Consider the following 20093-nt stretch of genomic DNA (forward strand, 5'->3'; position numbering starts at 1 on the left):
CAACAGATGCTGCTCAACCCACTGGGTTCCCTTTTGTTGCTCCAGATTCTGCGGCCACTTTGCACACAGCAATCTCCCACAAACAGCAATGAGATAATGACTAGATAATTAGTTTTAGTTATGTTGCTTGAAAGATAAGATTATGGATATACAGAATGCCAGGAAAAGCAACTCTCTTCAAAATAATGCCACAAGATGGTGGGTTGGAAGGCCACCAACCAGCAGTTGGGGGAGGTTTGGGGACTGGTAGTTGAGAAGATAGATTAAAGATTAGCAGTTTGGCAAATGGGTGGAGGGGGGATGGTGGGGGAAGTGAAATGACATTTTTGTAGGGAGGGAGTGGGAACTGAGAGTTCAGCATCTGGAGGGATGGACTGGGATCCAGCAGTTTGGAATTTTGTAGGGAGGCTTTCATTAGGGAATGACAGGGACTGAAATTTAGGTACTGACAGTCCTGAAGAAGATGGGAAATGGACTAGAATCAGGTGTTTAAATAGTTAGGGTCAGTGAAGGAGAAATGAGTAACATGTCCAGATGGCTGGGATTCAGATGGTTATTGGGCTAATGGGCAGTCAGTTCAGGGCTGGGCTGCGGGCAAGTCACAATATCTACTTTTGTCACTAAGATACTGGGAGTGGTTGGCAATTTAACCTAATAAAACAGGTTTTAAATCCAGTCAGCATTGTTTGTGTTGAGGCTCCTGCAACATTTCTGACCCAACTTGTTGAAAAATTAGTTAACAGATAGTCACATGAAACAATCCTAAAAAGGTTGACAGTATTTAAGGAATAATTATTTTTCACAGGCCAATATTACACAAGGTGAAGGATGAAGGTAGGTAATTCAATTATGTGGCAGATGCCCTTGTCTGGCATTGTGCTGGGAAGACTATGTTGTCCCAGAATTGTCCAGTGATGGGTATTCCTGGGATAATATATTCCATCTTCACCTTTAATGTGCCAGAAAGAGCTTTGCACAGTAAATTACATTATCCCACATTCCATGGATACAGAAATTGTGTTGGAGCAGTTATAGCTAGAAGTGTTCAATTGATATGAATGATATGAAGTGACCCAGAGAAGGTCATTCATGTACTTCACTGCAGAAGTAAAATGATTTTTAGTTACTCACTGCTTAAAGTAGTAGCCTTATGCAATAGACTTTTTAGGTATACGTCCTTCGGTTAGTTGGTTTGGGTCATTTCACTGTTGTAGAAGGGATAAAAACTTAATATCAGAGGTTGAAAAAGGGAGTTGTATGTAAGAACTGTGGGAGTCTGTGGGAAGTGACAACCCAACCTATGCTGCAGTGCAATCAAATTCACTGCAGCCACTGGCCAAGGCTTATTCAATAGAAATTCCCAAACTTATGAACTCTACCACCGAGTAGGATAAAAACATGAGAAACAGAGGAATGCAACCATTTGCCAGATCCCTTCCCAATTGCAAAATATTCTGATGTGAAAATATATTACCCTTCCTTCATTATGACTGTGTCTACATCCTGTAGCTGCTACCCAACCACACTCAGAGTCCCCTCTTGAGGGCAATTAGGGATTGGCGTTAATTGATAGCTAAACTCACATCCTACAAATGATTTTTTTTATAATCAAACATTTTGCAAGGATAGAGGCATACAAGTTGGTTTTCCTTGAGAATGTTGCAATGACATAAGGCAGAAGAAATTATCTGGAATATCAGGCACCATGAATACGAGGAAGCAAGACTGGGTTGTCAAAAGTTGAATGGGAATGGTGTCATGGGTGCAGGAGGTGAACAAAATGACCTCAGGAAAATGATCAGCAGATGAGAGAGAATGTGGCTCTGCAGCTTGGGTGAAAGCTTATTGGGAAGGAGAGGGTCATCAACAGAAGCAGTTAAATGGATGTCCTCATTCCTCCTGATTAAGATGGCCATAATTGTCTCATCTTTGTTTTTTAATTTTGGGCAGGGTATAGAAGCAAACTAAGGAAATATTTGCAAGCAGAGGAAAGATGCAAGGGGTCAAATTTGCTCCTAGAATGCAAAGGAGAGCAAAATCTGATACAACTTGAAATGTTCTGTTTAGATGTGGGGAAAGATGATTGAACATTCAGATTTACTCCTCTTAGACTTTTGAGGGAACAAAGGTAGGGGCCATTATTGGAATGGGAGATTGTGAGATTTCAAATGAACTCTTGATGTCACAATGTACCTCGTCGTGGCTCTTGACTCTTATTGTCTACTTGGTATTGGTTTATTATTGTCACTTATACTGAGGTACAGTGAAAAACTTGTCTTACATAACGTTAGTACAGATCAATTTATTACACAGTGCATTGAGGTAGTACAGAGAGCATTGCGGTAGTACAGGATAAAACCAATAACAGAATACAGAGTAAAGTGTCACAGCTACAGGTAAGTGCATTGCAGGAAGACAATCAGGTGCAAGGCCAAACAAGTCCATCTCATCGTATAAGGGAACCACTACTTGCACTGCACTTTCTATGTAACTGTCACACTATATTCTACATCCTGTTATTGCTTTTCCCTTGTATTTATTGTTTTGAAATGATCTGTATGGATGTCTTGCAAAACTAAGTTTTTCACCGTATCTCGGTACATGTGACAATAATAAACCAATTCCAATTCCAATTCCAAGGTGGCAGTAAGAGGAATATTGTGCAAACTGACAGCTGCTGAACTGTAACTGGAAAAGGAGAGAGGGGCAAGAATTAGGCAACTGCAAATGTAAAGGTGCATCTTAAGTTACGCAGTGAAAAAATGTTCAAGGGCAGATGCAGAAAACAAGATCATGTCTGTATGTGGGTGACGAAGAATACAACGACTGGATTTTGTGATTGTAATCACAGCTGAGTTGCTGGCTGTTGCTGTTATTACACCAATAACCTGACAACAACTCTTGGAGTATTCATACACAATCAAACACCAAAAGTCAGAAGTTTTAATGATGTCAGGTAGGGACAGAGAGAATTGAAAATCATATAAAAAACTGCAGATGCGGGACATCTGAAACAAAAGCAGAAAATGCTGGAAAAACTCAGCATGTCAAGCAGCATCTGTGGAAAGAGAAACAGTCAACGTTTCGAGTCTGCGACCCTTCATCAGGATTCAGGGAAAAAATTCAAGGAACAATAGATGCCAGAAAGCAAAACAGGGCTGTGAATCCCTGTTCCCCCATCAAGGTGCACTGTTTGCAGCTTTCTGCTGTGTAATCTGCAGTGTGAATAATGTGTTTTGGAATTAATCCCCGGTTGCTTTCACTATATGTGTTGTATTTTTGGAGCTTTGTGCTCTACTATACTTTAAAAATTAAATTCCAATACAACCAAATCCTTGGAAGCAGAGTGGAATTTGCAGCTATGCAGTATATTTAGCACAAGTGACAGGGGATGAATTCCTTGTCAGAATTTTTTGCAAGTTATTCTTTCTGTAAAATCCCCTCATAATGTTATGCTTTGCTGCAGGAACATATACACAAAGGGACTAGTGGCAGGAATAGGTCAATCAGTCCCTCAAACCTGCTGGGCCACCTAATAAAATCATGGTTGATATGATTATATCCTCAATTCAACATCCCTGCCTATCCCTGGTAACCTATAACCCCTCCTCCCTCCACCCCCTTGCCTGTCAATAATCTAAATAACTCTGCCTTAAAAATATTCAAAGGTTCTGCTTCCAATGCCCTTTGAGGGAGGGAGTTCCAAAGACTCATTACCCTCTGTGAGAAAAAAAAGTCACCTCATCTCTTTCCTTATGGACTTGCCAAACTGTTTGCTGTACCTCAATACTAGCCTTTTGTGAATCATACAATAAGACACCCAGATCCCTCTGCAATCTCTCACCATTTATATAATGCTTCTTTTTCCTTCCTGCCAAACTGGACAATTTTATATTTTTCCACATAATACTCCATTTGCCAGATCTTTGCCCAATCGCATAACTTCTCTATAAGAATTTGTAGCCTCCTTATCTCCCCCTTCACAACTTACTTTCCTACCTATTTTTATGTCATCTTCAAGTTTCACAACTATCCCTTTCGTGCCATCATCCATGTCATTTCTATGGTATGTAAAAAGTTGAGGTCCCAGAACCAATCCCTGGGGCACACCTCACTTATACCTTGCCCGTCAGGAAACAATCCATTTATGTGTACACTCTTTTTCTTGTTGGCCAGCTAATCTTCTCTCCATGCCACTCTGTTACCACTTACTCTATGGGCTTTTATTTTTGACAATAACCTTTGATGCTGCATCTTATTGAATGTCTCCTGGAAATCTAAGTATAATACATCCACCCATTCCCCTTTAACTATAACGCATCTTACTAATTGAAAGAATTACAATAAATTGGGCAAAGGTGACTTCCCTTTTGCAAAACCACATTGACTTTGTATGATTATCTTGAATTCTCTAAGTGACCTGCTATAACATCTTTAACAATAGCTTGCAACATTTTCATTATGAAATATGTTAATCTACCTGGCCTGGAATTTACTGTTTTCTGCTCCCACTTTTGCTCCCTTTGCACTCTATTCAGATGTGTAGTTGTTGTTAATGTGGCCTGTCCATGACTTCCACAAGTAAATTCTTGCCTTAAGTATTTCTTATCTCAACCCAAACTGCTTCAATATTCTGGTTTCCTGAACTGTTATCGCAGGTACTGTGGCCTCGGGCTCCCTTTGAATTGGTGTCTGAACAAAGAAAACTTTAAATTAACAGACCCACTTCTCTGCCTGTCCTTCCTTAATGTTATATACCCTTCAATATTCAGGTCCCAATCTATGTCACCCTGCAACCATATCTCTGTAATGTCTGTCAGATCATAATTACCTATTTCTACTCGTACTTTTACTTTAGCGGACGCAAAACATTTATTTCTGTCCTGGTATTATGTTTGAAATCCAGAGCCTTATCTACCAACTTGCTCTTAGAATGGTATTCTTTATTCCTTTATGTCACAGCCTGCTTAACATTGACCATAGTCACTCCAGCCTTGTCTCCACTCATTGATTTATCACCTTTTTATAACTTTGATCCCTTGCCCCCACTATTTAGTTTAAAGTCTCTACTTCCAGCTCTTGCTGCTGCTCTGCAAACTCTCCTCTCCCACTGTAATTTTCACCTGAAGCAAAATACTGCAAATGCTTGAAACGTGAAATTAAAACAGAACACGCTGGAGATACTTGGCAGGTCAGGCAGCATCTGTGGAGAGAGAAAAGTAGCGTGTGGATTCTGGAATAAGAACAGAAGATGATGGAGGTACTAAAGAATGAAAGGTCATCAACGTGAAATGTTTATTCTGTTTCTCTGTCTTTAGATGTTAAGATAAGATAAGACCTTTATTAGTCACATGTACATCCAAACACACAGTGAAATACATCTTTTGCGTAGAGTGTTCTGGAGGCAGTAACCTGACCTATTGAGTACTTCGAGCACTTTCTGTAATTATCTCCTAACTTTACACTTCACAGGTATTGAATTTTGTTACCTAAAGGGTTTAGTTAGGCTGGGGTCAGGGTAGCTGCACTTCAGTAGCAGATTCATGCATTGTGTGTTATATGACAACATCTGATTTACCATAAAAAATACCAAGCAAGATCTGCTGGTAAATGCACTATTTGTGTTAATGTACCAAGTAAGCTCAACCATCTGGTTTATATCATGCGAGGTGAGTGATGTGCCAATATATATTTGGATATTTCCAGACATAAAAGAAAGCAAAGAATATCTTGGTATGACCAAGTAACAATGCTGCTTTTGAGAAAGCAGCCAAGGATTTTAGTCCGTCAGCAGAATTCCTAATATCAGACATTGCCACTGAGACTGGTTTCTAATGAATAGGAAAGTGTTTATTGTTTTCAGAAAGCTGCACAGAAGTGGGTTATATGAAAGTAAGGGAGACTTGGCAGGTTAATGGGATGTTTAACTATTTAACTGTTCAATTCTGATTGGACGAAGCTGGGTTTGGCATGCTTTTATATCTATACCCATCCAGTACAACAAGTCTTTTGATTACATGTGCTAGAAAGTACCCTCTGAAGATAAAGGAACCTTGAAAGGAAGACCAAGTGAACATTTTGGCAGGGTGGTCAGCCAGCTTGGAATAGCATCAGTCAGACAGCTTGTGCTTTGATTCCATCTCATAAGATCCAGATGCCATCCAAGCCTCATCACTGTAGATTAGATCTAGTACTGAAGAGTGCCACATTCTTTTTAAGTTGTGCTCTTAAAGCCTGAGTTATTGTACATATCACAGAAAGCTGGAGAAGATGTAAGTGATCAAGCACCAAAATGACAATGAAGTTTGCCTCCATTTCAAGTCCAAGGATGAAAAGAATCCTCTCACAACTTACCAGAGATCAAAACCTGTGATCAAACACAAATTGAGTGATTTTTGAACAGGCTCCAGTCAAATCCATGCAGATGCAAAGGAGCATTTGAAATCTTGTATTTTCTGTAAAGTTATTATCTGCAAGAACAATTTTCAATTATAAAAATGAATGAAGTGCTGGAAATCTGAAACAAAAGCAGAAAATACTGGAAACACTCAGGGGGTCAGGAAGCATCTGCGGAAGGAGAAACACAGTTTATACTTCAGGTCAAAGATCTTTCATCGGACCCTTAATCTGTTTTTATTCCATTTGACATGACAAAACATTTCTAGGTGCTTAATGGGAACGTAATAATCACCACAATGCTATACCAAAAGATCTACCTAAATGTAGCAATCCAATTAGTCAAATGAACGTAAGGGCAAGAAGCATAATCATTAAAAGCATGACTTCAAGAAAAACAGTACGATGCAACGTCATGGTCATCCGTCTGGACAAATGGTCAAAAATCACAGCTCTATTTCAGTTGTTAACGTTATGTTTGTTTGTAAGAAGAAAGTACAGGAATAAATGCAGCATCATCTCAGTTATGGCAACCACAACAAAACTTTTAGACATCACCTCATATCCAACAAACATCCCAGGGTTTAGGAATACAACGAGCAGGAAGTGAGAGAAAAATTATGGGGAGTGATGATTTACGAGGCAATGTTTCAAAATGAGAAGAGAAAGAGATTAGGAAAAGAGCCACAGGAGTTTGGTGATTGACAAATCAGCGACTCATCGTGGAGAAGCAGATGGCTACCCAATAAATCAGTTTCAGAAAGGACAGGAAGGGATGGAGGGAGCTGAACATTTTAGAGGTACGTGCACAGGACTTACAACCCTTGAAGCTTTCTGCCATTCAATTTGATCACCCTTCATCTGCCCTTCAGTTCTATCAGGGCAGGCATGATAGTGTAGCAGTTAGCGTAACGCTGTTACAGTGCCAGTGACCCGGGTTCAATTCCCGCCACTGTCCATAAGGAGTTTGCACATTCTCCCCGTGTCTACGTGGGTTTCCTCTGGGTGCTCCGGTTTCCTCCCACATTCCAAAGATGTACAAGTTAGGAAGTTGTGGGCATGCTATGTTGGCGCCGGAAGTGTGGCGACACTTGCGGGCTGCCCCTCCAGAACACTTTCTGCAAAGATGCATTTCACTGTGTGTTTCGATGTACATGTGACTAATAAAGAAATCTTATTGTATCTTATCTTATCATACCAAATCAGGAATAAAATCAGATAATACCAGAAATAATCAGGGCAGTATCTGCGGACAAGAGGCAGAGATAATGTTCAGGTGCAGATGACAGGTCATTGACCTTAAAAGTTAACTCTGGTTCTCTCTCCATGGAAGCTGCCTGACCTGCTGAGCGTTTTTAATTTCAGATTTCCTCTAAATGTTGTATTTTTATTTTGTATATCTAGTTATCTGACTTTGATCCAAAAAAGTTTGTTGATCTCAGTCCTAAAACTTGGAGTATATTCTAGATTTACACCGCTACTTGCATGGCCTGGCTCCAAGGTTGTGTTCTCTTCCTTTGAACCGATCCATTTCATCCATTGCCCCTGGGCTTGTTGATCTCCATGGGCTCTCTGTCTGCCAACACATCAGATGTAAAACTCTTGTTGCTGCGTTAACTTCTGGTAAATTCCTCAATCTAACCTGCTGTCCTGCCCCTGCTGAGAAATCTCACCAGCTGTGTTTAAGATATGAAAAACACGATGATGCTGGAGGAACTCAGCAGGCCAGGCAGCATCCGTGGAGAAAAGCAGGCGGTCAACGTTTTGGGACAGGACCCTTCTTCGCGACTGAAGATAGGAAAAAGGGAAGCCCAATATATAGGAGGGAAAAGCAGAGCAGTGATAGGTGGACAAAAGAGGGGAGGCAGGATGGGCACAAGGTGATGATAGGTAGATGCAGGTAAGAGATAGTGATAGGCTGGTGTGGGGGAGGAGGGGAGAGCAGATCCACCAGGGATGGGTCAAAGGTAAGGAGAGAAAGGGGGAAAAGGGTAGAAAAAAGAGAGATCAGCTAGGGAAGGGAAGAAAAGAAGAGGCATGGTGGGGGGGGGGTGCGTGGTGGGTGGAAGAGGTATGAGGATTACTTAAAGTGGGAGAATTCAATGTTCATGCCATTAGGCTGCAGGGTTCCAAGATGGAAAATGAAGTGCTGTTCCTCCAGTTTGCTCTTGGAATTCTCCTGGCAGTGGAGGAAGCGGAAGACTGATATATCAGTGATAGTGTGGGAGGGGGAGTTGAAATGGCTGGCAACAGGGAGATGCAGATCGCGGTTACGGACAGAGCGCAGGCGTTCTGCAAAATGGTCACCTAGTCTGCGTTTGGTCTCACCTATGTAGAGGAGGCCACACTTGGAGCACCAAATGCAGTAGATGATGTTAAGGGAGGTGCAGGTGAATCTCTGTCTCACCTGAAAGGACTATTTGGGTCCCTGGATGGAGGTGGTGTAGGGGCAGGTGTTGCACCTCTGGCAGGGGCAGTGGAAAGTTCCTGGGGTGAGAGCAGGATGCATGGGGGGGGGGAGGAGTGAACTGGGGAGTCGCGGAGAGAACGATCCCTGCAAAGGCAGAAAGGAGTATGGAGGGGGAGATATGCTTGGTCGTGGGTCCCATTGGAGATGGCAGAAGTGGCGGAGTATGATGTGTTGGATACGTAGGCTGGTGGGATGAAATGAGAGGACAAGGGGGACTCTAGCCCTGTTGGGTCTGGGAGGGGTGGGGGTGAGAGCAGAGGTGCGGGAAATGGCAGAGATACGGGTGCGAGCTCTCTCGACCACAGTCGGGGGGAAGCCATGGTTAAAAAAGTTGGACATCTCGGATGTCCTGGAATAGGAAGCCTCATCATGAGAGCAGATGCAGCGGAGGCGGAGAAATTGAGAAAAAGGGATCGCGTCCTTGGAAGAGACAGGATGGGATGAGTTGTAATCGAGGTAGCTGTGGGCATCAGTGGGTTTCTCTAGTGCTTAAGATATTGTTAATATCCTTCCCCACCTTTTTATACCTTAAGTGTAGAAAGAATTGCCCTCACCTAACCAGGACGAACATTGTTTGTTGCCTGGCCTAAATAGTTAGATCTGTAGTTTATGGATTTGGGCTCTGGAATTCTTCGACACACAAAGGGCTTAAAAGATTCCTGCACAATCTGGGAGGAAAAATCTGCAGAGGAATCTTGTTCTATCCTATCCTGTCCTGAGACATTCTGGATAATTTATTCCATGGTTCTGTCTCCACTCATCCGTGACAATGCAAAATTAAATGCTTTTTAGAATACTTTCTTTGGGAAATATGACTCTTTTTTTTACAGAAACACAAGAGCCTACAGATGCTGAGCAACAGACAATCTGCTGGAGGAACTCAGCAAGTCAAGCAGTCCTGATGCAGGGTTTTGACCCGAAACATTGACAATTCCTTTCCCCTAACCAATGCTGCTCAAGCTGCTGACTTCCTCCAGCAGATTGTTTGTGACCTTTTTATTTACATACTGCTAACTTCAATTTGAAGACATATCTCGTCTTTTGGCCCTCACCTCTTTAGTTCTTTCAGCCTCGACTTTTGCTACTTAGGTATTTACTCTGTTAAAGTCAGAGTCACACAGGAAGAGGCCATTTGGTGCAGCTGGTCCATGGTTGTGCTAATGCTTCACAACTCATCCTGCCAATGTATCCCTTCTTCTTATAAATTAGTCTTCACCATTAAGCATGTGCTAATTGGGCCCTGCGTAGTTTCAGTCATATGCCTACAGAAGGAAAACACGGTGACATAGCGTCTTGAAGCACAGAAACAAGTCCTTCTATCCCACTGTTAGAAGACTACTGAACGGTTCCCTGGTACGATGAGATGGACTCCTGACCTCACTATCTACCTCGTTATGACCTGGCACCTTATTGTCCACCTGCACTGCGCTTTCTCTGTAGCTGTTGCACTTTATTCTGCATTCTGTATTGTTTTACCTTGTACTACCTCCATGCACTGTGTAATAGATTGATCTGTATGAACGGCATGCAAGACAAGATTTTCACAGTGCCTCAATACTTGTGACAATAATAAACCAATTCCAATTCCAATTCCTTCAGCCCAACTCACCCATGCTGACCAAGTTGCCTTCTTGAGCTAGTCCCATTTTTCAGCATTTGGCCCACTTCCCTCTTCTATCCATGTACCTGTCTAAATGTACCTGTCTAACCTCTACCACTTCCTCTGGCAGCTCATTCCATATACCCACCAACTTCTGAGTGAAAAACTTTCCTTTCAGGTCCATTTTAAATCTTTCCCCTCTCACCTTAAATCTATTCCCTCTAGTTTTAAACTCCCCTACCCTGGGAAAAAGATTGTGACCATTCACCTTATCTGTGCTCTTCATGGTTTTATATATCTCTATAAGGTCACAACTCGGTCTCCTGGGATCCAGTGAAAAAAAGCCTCAGCTTGTCCAGTTTCTCCTCAAGTCCTGGTAACGTCCTTGTGAAGTGATGCCAATGTGTGAGATATTGGGTGCTTTTCTTCTGAAGTTCTGGAGCACACGAAGGAAAATAGACCCGTTTGGATTGGGTAGAAAGAGGGAGGTGAATGGGGCCTGGTGGGGGTATCAGGAGATAAGAGCTTTGGGTGGGATTGGGGGTGTGCAGAGTGAACTTGGAGATTGGAGGCTTGTTGGAAGGCTGGGGTTGGGTTATGAGATTGGTTCTTGGGCGATTGTTGGGAGGTTGTTCTTAGGCATCAGAAGTAAGCACTGGGTTGGGATCTGCATCAGGAGACACCCTTTAAATGACAATGCCTCTGAGGGAGCACCACTAAGACAGTTTTGCTGGCAGTTCCAAATAATGGGGGCTCTTCACAACATTGTGACCTCATTTTCAGGTCAACACTTTAAAGTAGCATTGCATTGGAGGATGACATCATCTTTTAGATGATTGACACAAGTGTGAATTATGACCAGAAGTATCTGGCTAAATTTCCAGAGTAGTGCAAATTGACCCAGAAATGGACAAAACATGTTCCATCTCACCAATAAATGATTTTCAATATGTCACCCTGAAAAAGGTGATGCTGTGTGTTTGAATTTACAATCTTTATCTGGACTTCTTTTGAAAGCATCTATGCTGGTTACATCAGTTGGTTACATTTATGCTGATTACCTCAGTCGATCTTGTGGTAACAAGTTTCTTGTTCCAACTGCTCTACAGTTAAGGCATTTCTCCTGAAGGTCCTATTGCTTTTGTTGACGTTGATCTACCATCTATGGACTCAAGTAGAAACATCTCCCCCCTGTCTGGTTTATCAAAGCCCTTCACAAATTCTGAAGTCTTTTCTTACTTTATCCCAGTCTTTTCTGGAGAAAAGAATCTCCGATTCATTCTAGTGATAATCTTCCTTCCCTTTAATTGCCAGAACTTTAATTCTTCTTTTACTTCCCACCCTGAGGTGTTTTTCTGTGTTAACAGCCTCTCAATAAACTGCTGTTGGTGCGTTAGTGAAGAGTGATTAGGACAAATGCACACTTTCAATGGATGAAATAATAACACATTAAAAAAATAATAGCAAGAAAAGAATAAGTTTAAGGAAGGAAATGTTATTAAAATTTTGCTCAATGGAATGACTGTGAGAAAAGAGTAATGTGGCACTGAATGAAAGGGAAATCATTTAACACACTGCCCTCTGGTGAACAAATTGTGAACTGTTATCATATTTGCATATTTTCCATTATTTTTCCTTTAATAATCAAACTGGGGAAACCTCTAGGTTTAAAACAGATAGAGAATAGGGGATTATTGGAAAGCCCAGCATAATTTAAAGTTACTTTAATGTCCATTGTCATTGTCGAAGTCATAAAAGGTACTGATGACTGACTCACCACTGTCAAATTTGTTCTATTAATGAGTCAACACAGAACATAGAACAGTACAGCACAATACAGGCCCTTCGGCCCACAATGATGTGCCGACCTTTAAATCTCGTCTAAGGCTATCTAACCCCTTCCTCCCATATACCCTTCTATTTTAAATTCCTCCATATGCTTATCTGTAATGCCTTGAATTTGACCAATGTACGTGCCTCCACCACCGCCCCAGGCAGCGCATTCCATGCCCCAACCACACTCTGGAAAAAAAACCTTCCTCTGATATCTCCCTTGAACATCCAACCCGTTACTTTAAAGCCATGCCCTCCTGTATTGAGCATTAGTGCCCTGGGAAAGAGGCGCTGGCTGTCCACTCTATCTATTCCTCTTAATATTTGGTACACCTCTATCATGTCTCCTCTCATCCTCCTTCTCTCCAAAGAGTAAAGCCCTAGCTCCCTTAGTCTCTCTTCATAATGCATACTCTCTAGACCAGGCAGCATCCAAGTAAATCACCTCTGCACCCTTTCTTGCACTTCCACATCCTTCCTATAATGAGGCGACCAGAACTGGGCTCAGTAATCTAAGTGTGGTCTACCCAGAGTTTTATACAGCTGCATCATTGTGCTGGGAAAATCTCCTACACTAAATGGAGAGGGGCACTGGAGACTGCAATGCTGGAATCTGGAGCAACACAAGAAAAAGACCACTGGAGGAACTCAGCAGGCCAAGCAGCATCTATGAAGGGAAATGGAGAGTTGATGTCCCGGGTCGAGACCCCTCATCTGGGCTGCAGTCCAGATGAAGGGCCTCAACCCGAAATGGCGACCGTCCATTTTCCCTCCATAGTTGCCGCCTGACCCACTGAGTTCCTCCAGCGCTTCCGTTTGGGTTTCTCCTACACTAAACACTCAGGTCTCTGGGGATGGGGCTTGACCCCTTTGACCATCTGACTCAGATACGGAACTGACACCACCAGGGTCACCACAGGAAGATTTCACACCTCTGTCCCAAGAGACAGGAAGACCAGCAAGGGCTCCCATTTCTTGGTCAAATTCCCAGAAGGAGTGAGGGGATGAACAGGAGAATGGGATCAGTGATGCACACCACAGTTGCATATCCCAACCCTGTTGAACCCTGATGGGTGAGGAAACAGTTGACAGGAGACTGCCTAATGGGCTGCTCTTCAGAAGGCATGATTGCCAACTGGAGCACTCAACAGAAGTGATAGAGAGGGAAAAAAATTGTGCCAACTTAACACTTAAATTTCTTTATCATTTCTTACCCTTTCCAAAAAGGATTAATTTACTGAACATTAGTATTGATCTCGAAAATAGATAGGAGGGCTTGCTGTGATGAGGATATTTATACTCTACAACAGGATATATATAGGCTGAGTAAGTGGGTGAAATCTTTGTGAAAGGAGTTTCATGAGGGAGAGTGTGAGATCATACACTTTGGCAGGAGGAGTCATAAGGCAGATTATTATCTAAAGGGAGAGAGGCTGCAAATGAACTGACTGCAGATCTGGGGATCTGGGTGTTGTTGTGCATGAAACACAAATGGTTAGCATAAAGGTGCAACAAGTAATTAAGAAGGCAAATGATGTATTGGCCTTGAATTCTGGGGGATGGACTTTAAAAATAGACCTCACTAACGCCTTTGACTCTGTCAATTGAGAGGAATTGTGAAGTATCCATCTCAAATTTGGCTACCAGCAAAAATTTGTCTCCATTTTCTGTATGCTGCATTGTGCAAGCTGTGATATTAACCAGGTGGTCTACAACAGACCAAACCTCAGTGCAGGCAGGCATCAGGCAAAGCTGTGTCGTCCCAACACAGTTCTCAGTTTTTCATGCTGCAGTACTTCATCACACCTCCAAGGTGTTTCCTGCTGGATTGAAGGCAATCTGCAGGACAAATGGGAAACTTCTTAACCTAAGTCACCTCCACTCCTGAATCAAGGTCGTCCCAGGTTCAGTCATTGAGTTACAGTTGGTACATTTGGCGTCTGAGCTCCAAGTCAGTTACTGAAACACAAGAGAGAATGAGCCTAACACTTAATATCTACAAAAGAAAGGTCACCTACTAACTTTCCCCATTGTACAATGCATCCTCTGAGAATAAAGTCCATAAGGACACCTCAGAAATCATGGATTACTTTCCATGTCTCAGGAACCACCTCTCAAGGAAGGTAGACGCCGATAACAAAATTCATTATTGACTTCAGTGCACCAGCACAGCCTTTGGATGTCTGAGGAAGAGAGTGATTGAAGATCAAAACCTCAAACCCAGCACAAAGGCTCAAGGTCTACTGGGCAACGTGATCCCCACCCTCCTGCTTCTGAAACGTGGACTACCCAGAGCAGGCACCCACCACCACAGCCCCCACCTGCACTGGAGAGATACCACCAGTGATGTCACTGACGATCCATTAAATCCACTGGAATGATTAGCAAACCTCTCACATAATCCGCTACCTAATCTGTTGCCTCAGCATTGAGGCCTTAATTACACTCTGTGATACGCAAGCCACAATGTTCACCTGATTCCTGAAACAGATACCATGTTACAAGCTCTATCAGGGCAAGAAATTACCAGGCAGAAAGAGAAGATGGTTCAAGGATGTATTGGTATTTGTATTGGTTTATTATTGTCACTTGTACAGGTCAATTCATTACACAGTGCAGTTACATTGGGTTAGTACAGAGTCCATTGACGTAGTACAGGTAAAAACAATAACAGTACAGAGTAAAGTGTCACAGCTACAGAGAAAGTGCAGTACAATAAGGTGCAAGGTCACAACAAGGTAGATCGTGAGGTCAGAGTCCATCTCATTATATAAGCGAACTGTTCAATAGTCTTATCACAGTGGGGTAGAAGCTGTCTTTAAGAATGGTGGTATGTGCCCTCAGGCTCCTGTATCTTCTACCTGATGGAAGAGGAGAGAAGAGAGAATGACCCGGGTGGGTGGGGTCTTTGATTATGCTGGTTGCTTCACCAAGGCAGAGAGAGGTAAAGACAGAGTCCAAGGAGGGGAGGATGGTGTCTGTGATGTGCTGCGCTTTGTCCACAACCCTCTGCAGTTTCTTGCAGTCCTGGGCAGAGCAGTTGCTGTACCAAGCCGTGATGCATCCAGATAGGATGCTTTCTATGGTGCATCCATAAGTGTTCTCAAAGCTTCTTTGAAAAAGTACAGCAGCTCCAGCGACTCATGGGTAGCCCTAGCCCATGACCACTCAAAATAGAAAAGCAGCACTCAGGATGGCATTGAGAAACTCAAGCCCATGCAGCAGGAGTATACAGAAGCCCAGCATAGATGGCAGTAGGAATGCACCACTTCCCAAACCACCAACCTCTCGACTACTCCGTGCCCCACCTGTGGTAGAGTCTGCAGGTCCCACATTGGCCTTATCGGACACCTCACAAATGGAATGGAAGCAAGTCATCCTCAATCCCAAAGGACACCTCAGAACAGGGGGAACAAAGGAACCAGTTTAAGTTCTTGTAAAATGCAGCACTGAGGAGGCTTCTTGAAAAAAAAAGTTCTACCAGTGTTTTAAGATAAGCATTACGTAACTCATTTATTAGTTAGAGGTTCCAAGATGATAAAAACTTTCCAAAATGTTTTTAGGCAGTTTCAAAAATAATTTCCTCCATGGGATTGCAATGAGATAAAGAATTTCAGCAATGGGTATCAGAGATGTAAGCCCAAATTTACAATGGTGCCATCCTGTGAGGGCAGATATTAGAATGTTACCCTTGCCTGGTTTTCAGTTTTTGACCATTGTTTAAAATGATGTGACTTTCATGATGCATCCACTGACTTTTTTCATCCATTGTTTGGCTGACGAACGCCCCCAGTACCAGTGTATAGTGGTTCTCAAACACAAAATGGCTTTTGTCACCTTTACAGCTACTGTTGTGTGCTCGCTGTGACAGAGTGGGTTGTAAATTGTATGTTAACCATTGGTGTGTCTCAGTGAAGACTTCTTCTACAAAGAAAAAGCTTGCAATTATGTGAGGGCTTTCATGAGCTTGGGATGTACCAACATGCCTCACTGCAAGTGAAAAACCTCTGGAGCGCAGCTATTGCTATAATTAGGGAAATGTTGTGGACTGTGTGCACAGCAAGATCCCACAAACAGCACTGAGCTAATTACTAGGAAACCTGGTGTAGAAGTGCTGTTAAGCGATTATCGTTGGACATGACACCAGGTTGTACTCTTCTGATCTACACAATCTTGCCTTGCCCCATACTCCTACAGCCCAACCCCATTAGAAGGATGAGTGAACCAACCTCATTGTCCTTCCCTGGGCCAATATCCCCTGCACTGAGGCCTTAAGTACACTCAGTCGGAAGTGTCCATTCCATCAGGGACCTCCTGCTCAACACGTCCTAAGGTCTGCGGTTCCCCTGATGACTTCTTCAATCACCTCAAGCCAAGGTGGAAGCAAGTTATCCTCAATCCTAAGGGACTGCCTAAGAGGCAGGAGAAAAAGAGGCAATCAGACTTCAACAGCTGGAATCATTTTCAGGAGCACATTGCAATTCCAGACAGTTCATTCCACCTTTATATTCACCCCTGTTTTATAGACATTTGATTATATGTAATTATTATATTCAGATTCTGCATACAGTGGAGATTGACTGTACGTTTATTATCACACACATCAAAAGCTAACATAATAATAGATTTCTGTAATTAGAATTCTAGATACCTTAAACAATATTACATCTAAGATCTATTGTACAAAACTAAGCCCTAAAAGGGGAAGTGAAATTTGAGTGCCGCTTTAAATAGAGGTTACATCGGATCACACAGACCCCAGCGCCCACTTTTCCCACAATTCTCTGGCTGAGGAGTGCTCTGCCACTTAAGATATGTCACCTGCTGTTTACAATCTCCCTCTCACCCACGTCACTTCATCTCTTGTTGGGCATGACAAATGCTGATTCCCTTGTCCACCCTCACAAACGCCAACACAATGCATTGAATCGGGCAGATCTCACGCAGGGCATCAATACCCAATGGGCAAAGAGTGGGCCGTTGCAAGAGAAAGGTAATGAAGGCCGTGGGAGTGAAATCATTCCTGCTTTCAAGCAATTTAATTCTTCAACAACTTGAGGCCCATCTGTTCCAAGGATAACAAGACAGTGCTTTTATATTTTGTTCAGTCATGGTACTGGCTCTACACTTGAATACACAGGTTCATTGCCTTGACTACAGTTATAATGTGGTTTTGTCCAGTAGCTGCACATTAATAGCTGCGCTTAATTATTGCACAGTGCAGTTACCATTAATTTTCTGTCAGCTCTTCTGCTCCGTACGTCACTCTTGCTCTCGGTCTATTTTTCATCAATTATTCAATTTAAATCAATGTTTTTCAGCTACACTCATCAGCCTACAAAGTCCCTTTTGCATTCGTCTTATTGTTCCTTCCATGTGGTTGATGCTCAGACCACAACAATACTCTAACCTCTCAGTTTAAATGTGGCTTTTTCTCTGCATTTCTCAAACAGAATTCACAGTTTGCAACTTCCATCTGTTGCGGAACTGTAAGAACTTTATTGGCGGCTCTGAAAGCACAATGGGGGTAGAAATTAGTTTGGTTTACTCTTGGAAACCCATGTGGCCAAAAATAGTACAATGTTGGTCTAAGGTTCATCTGCATAATCTGAGCAAGCACCAACACGCGCTCCGCAGGAGGTGTCAATTATTTTTATCTCGGGTAATGCTGGTGTATGGGGGTAGGATTGGTGGAGTTGGGGCAGAGAGGTGATGGTTGTAATACAGGCTGTCCCTGGGTTATGAATGCCCAATTTATGGACACCCCTACATACAAATGCACTCCCATAATATTATTAAACTCAAAAGTCCAGTGTAAGCACATATGTTCAGAATCAGAATCAGATTTATTATCTTTCTTATGATGTGAAGTTTGCTGTTTTGCGGCAGCAGTACAGTGCAAAAACTTAAAATTACTGTATATTACAAAATAAATAAATAGGTAAAAAAAAGGAATAATAAGGTAGTGTTGATGGGTTCATAGTCTGTTCAGAAATCTGATGGCAGAGGGGAAGAAGCTGTTTCTGAATCATTGAGTGTGGGTCTTCAGGTTCCTGTACCTCCTACAGAAACAAAAGAGTACCGATGCTGGAATCTTGATGAAAAACACGATGATGCTGGAGGAACTCATGAAGGGTCCTGACCCGAAACGTTGACAGCCTGCTTTTCTCCATGGATGCTGCCTGGCCTGCTGAGTGCCTCCAGCATCATTGTGTTTTTCATCCAGTACCTCCTCCCTGACAGTAGTAATGAGAAGAAGGCATGTCCTGGATGGTGAGGGTCCTTAGTGATGGTAGTAGTACTACTTAGTAGTGAACTACTTAACAAATTTTTTTTTCCTACAACAGCAAAACTATAATCAGAATCAAGTTTATTATCACTGACATACGTTGTGAAATTTGTTGTTTTGCGGCAGCAGTACAGTGCAAGACATAAAAGTTACTTTAAGTTCTAAGTAAATAGATAGTGCAGAAGAGGAATAGCAAGGTAGTGTTCATGGGTTCATGGACCCTTCAGAAATCTGATGGCGGAGGGGAAGAAGCTGTTCCTAAAATGTTGTGTGTGTGTCTTCAGGCTCCTGTACCTCCTTCCTGATGGTAGTAACTTGAAGAGGGCATGTCCCGCGTGGTGAGGGTCCTTAATGATGGATGCTGCCTTATTGAGACACTGCCTCTTGAAAATATCTTCGATGGCGGGGAGGGTTGTACCTGTGATGGAGCTGGCTGAGTCTACAACCCTCTGTAGCCTCTTTCGATCCTGCACATTGGATCCTCCATACCAGGCGGTGATGCAACCAGTCAGAATGCTCTCCACTGTACATCTGTAGAAATTTGCAAGAGTCTTTAGTGACATACCAAATCTCGTCAAGATCCTAACAAAGTAGAGTCACTGGCGTGCCTTCTGCATCAATGTGTTGGGCCCAGGAGATGTTGACACCCAGGAACTTGAAGCTGCTCACCCTTTCCACCACTGACCCCTCAATGAGGACTGGTGTGTGTTCTCCCAACTTCTCCTTCCTGATGTCCACAATCAATTGCTTGGTCTTGCTGACATTGAGTGTGAGGTTGCTGTTGCGACACCACTCACCCAGCCGATCTATCTCACTCCTGTAAGCCTCCTCGTCACCATCTGAGATTCTGCCAACAACAGTGGCATCATCAGTGAAGTTATAGATGGCGTTTGTTAGTTTCCTCTCTCTCCCCATTTTTGTAATTGTTCTTTCTTATCGGTCTTACGTGCTTTTGATGCCATTCATCACAACACTGTGGAGATGTGGTTACCACATTGTGTGATTTTTGTGTATGTTATGCCTTACAGACAAAACCAATTTAAGAACATCTGTAAAAACGTAACCTATTTGTTACTTGGGGATAGCTTGTAGTTACATGCAGTCAAATAGTTGACTACTTTTATAGTCAACTATTTGACAAATCAGGTAATTACACTTGATTTGTCTGAATCCAGACTAAGATATGTTCCTTAAAAAAAGGGCTGTCATCATAAAGGAAGGGATTTTAAAACCTAGTTGTGGAAATGGGAGAGGTTGGAGCTCACCTCCAATTTTGCATAGGCAGCAAATGTAATGCAATCAACTACTGCCCTCCCAACCTGATCACCATCTCCACCCTAATTGCCTCCTGCTTCTTCACTGTGCCTTTTCCTATCTTGTTCCTATACGGTGATGTACAGAGCAAAAGAGCTGCCAGAAAATTAATGGATCCTCTCTCTGATTGCTTCCAATGATATTGATCACCAAGTTCTTTTCTAATAATTGTGCACAAGGAAGTGTGTATG

Source organism: Pristis pectinata, chromosome 24 (genome assembly GCF_009764475.1).
Source record: "Pristis pectinata isolate sPriPec2 chromosome 24, sPriPec2.1.pri, whole genome shotgun sequence".
Classification (NCBI taxonomy): Eukaryota; Metazoa; Chordata; class Chondrichthyes; order Rhinopristiformes; family Pristidae; genus Pristis; species Pristis pectinata.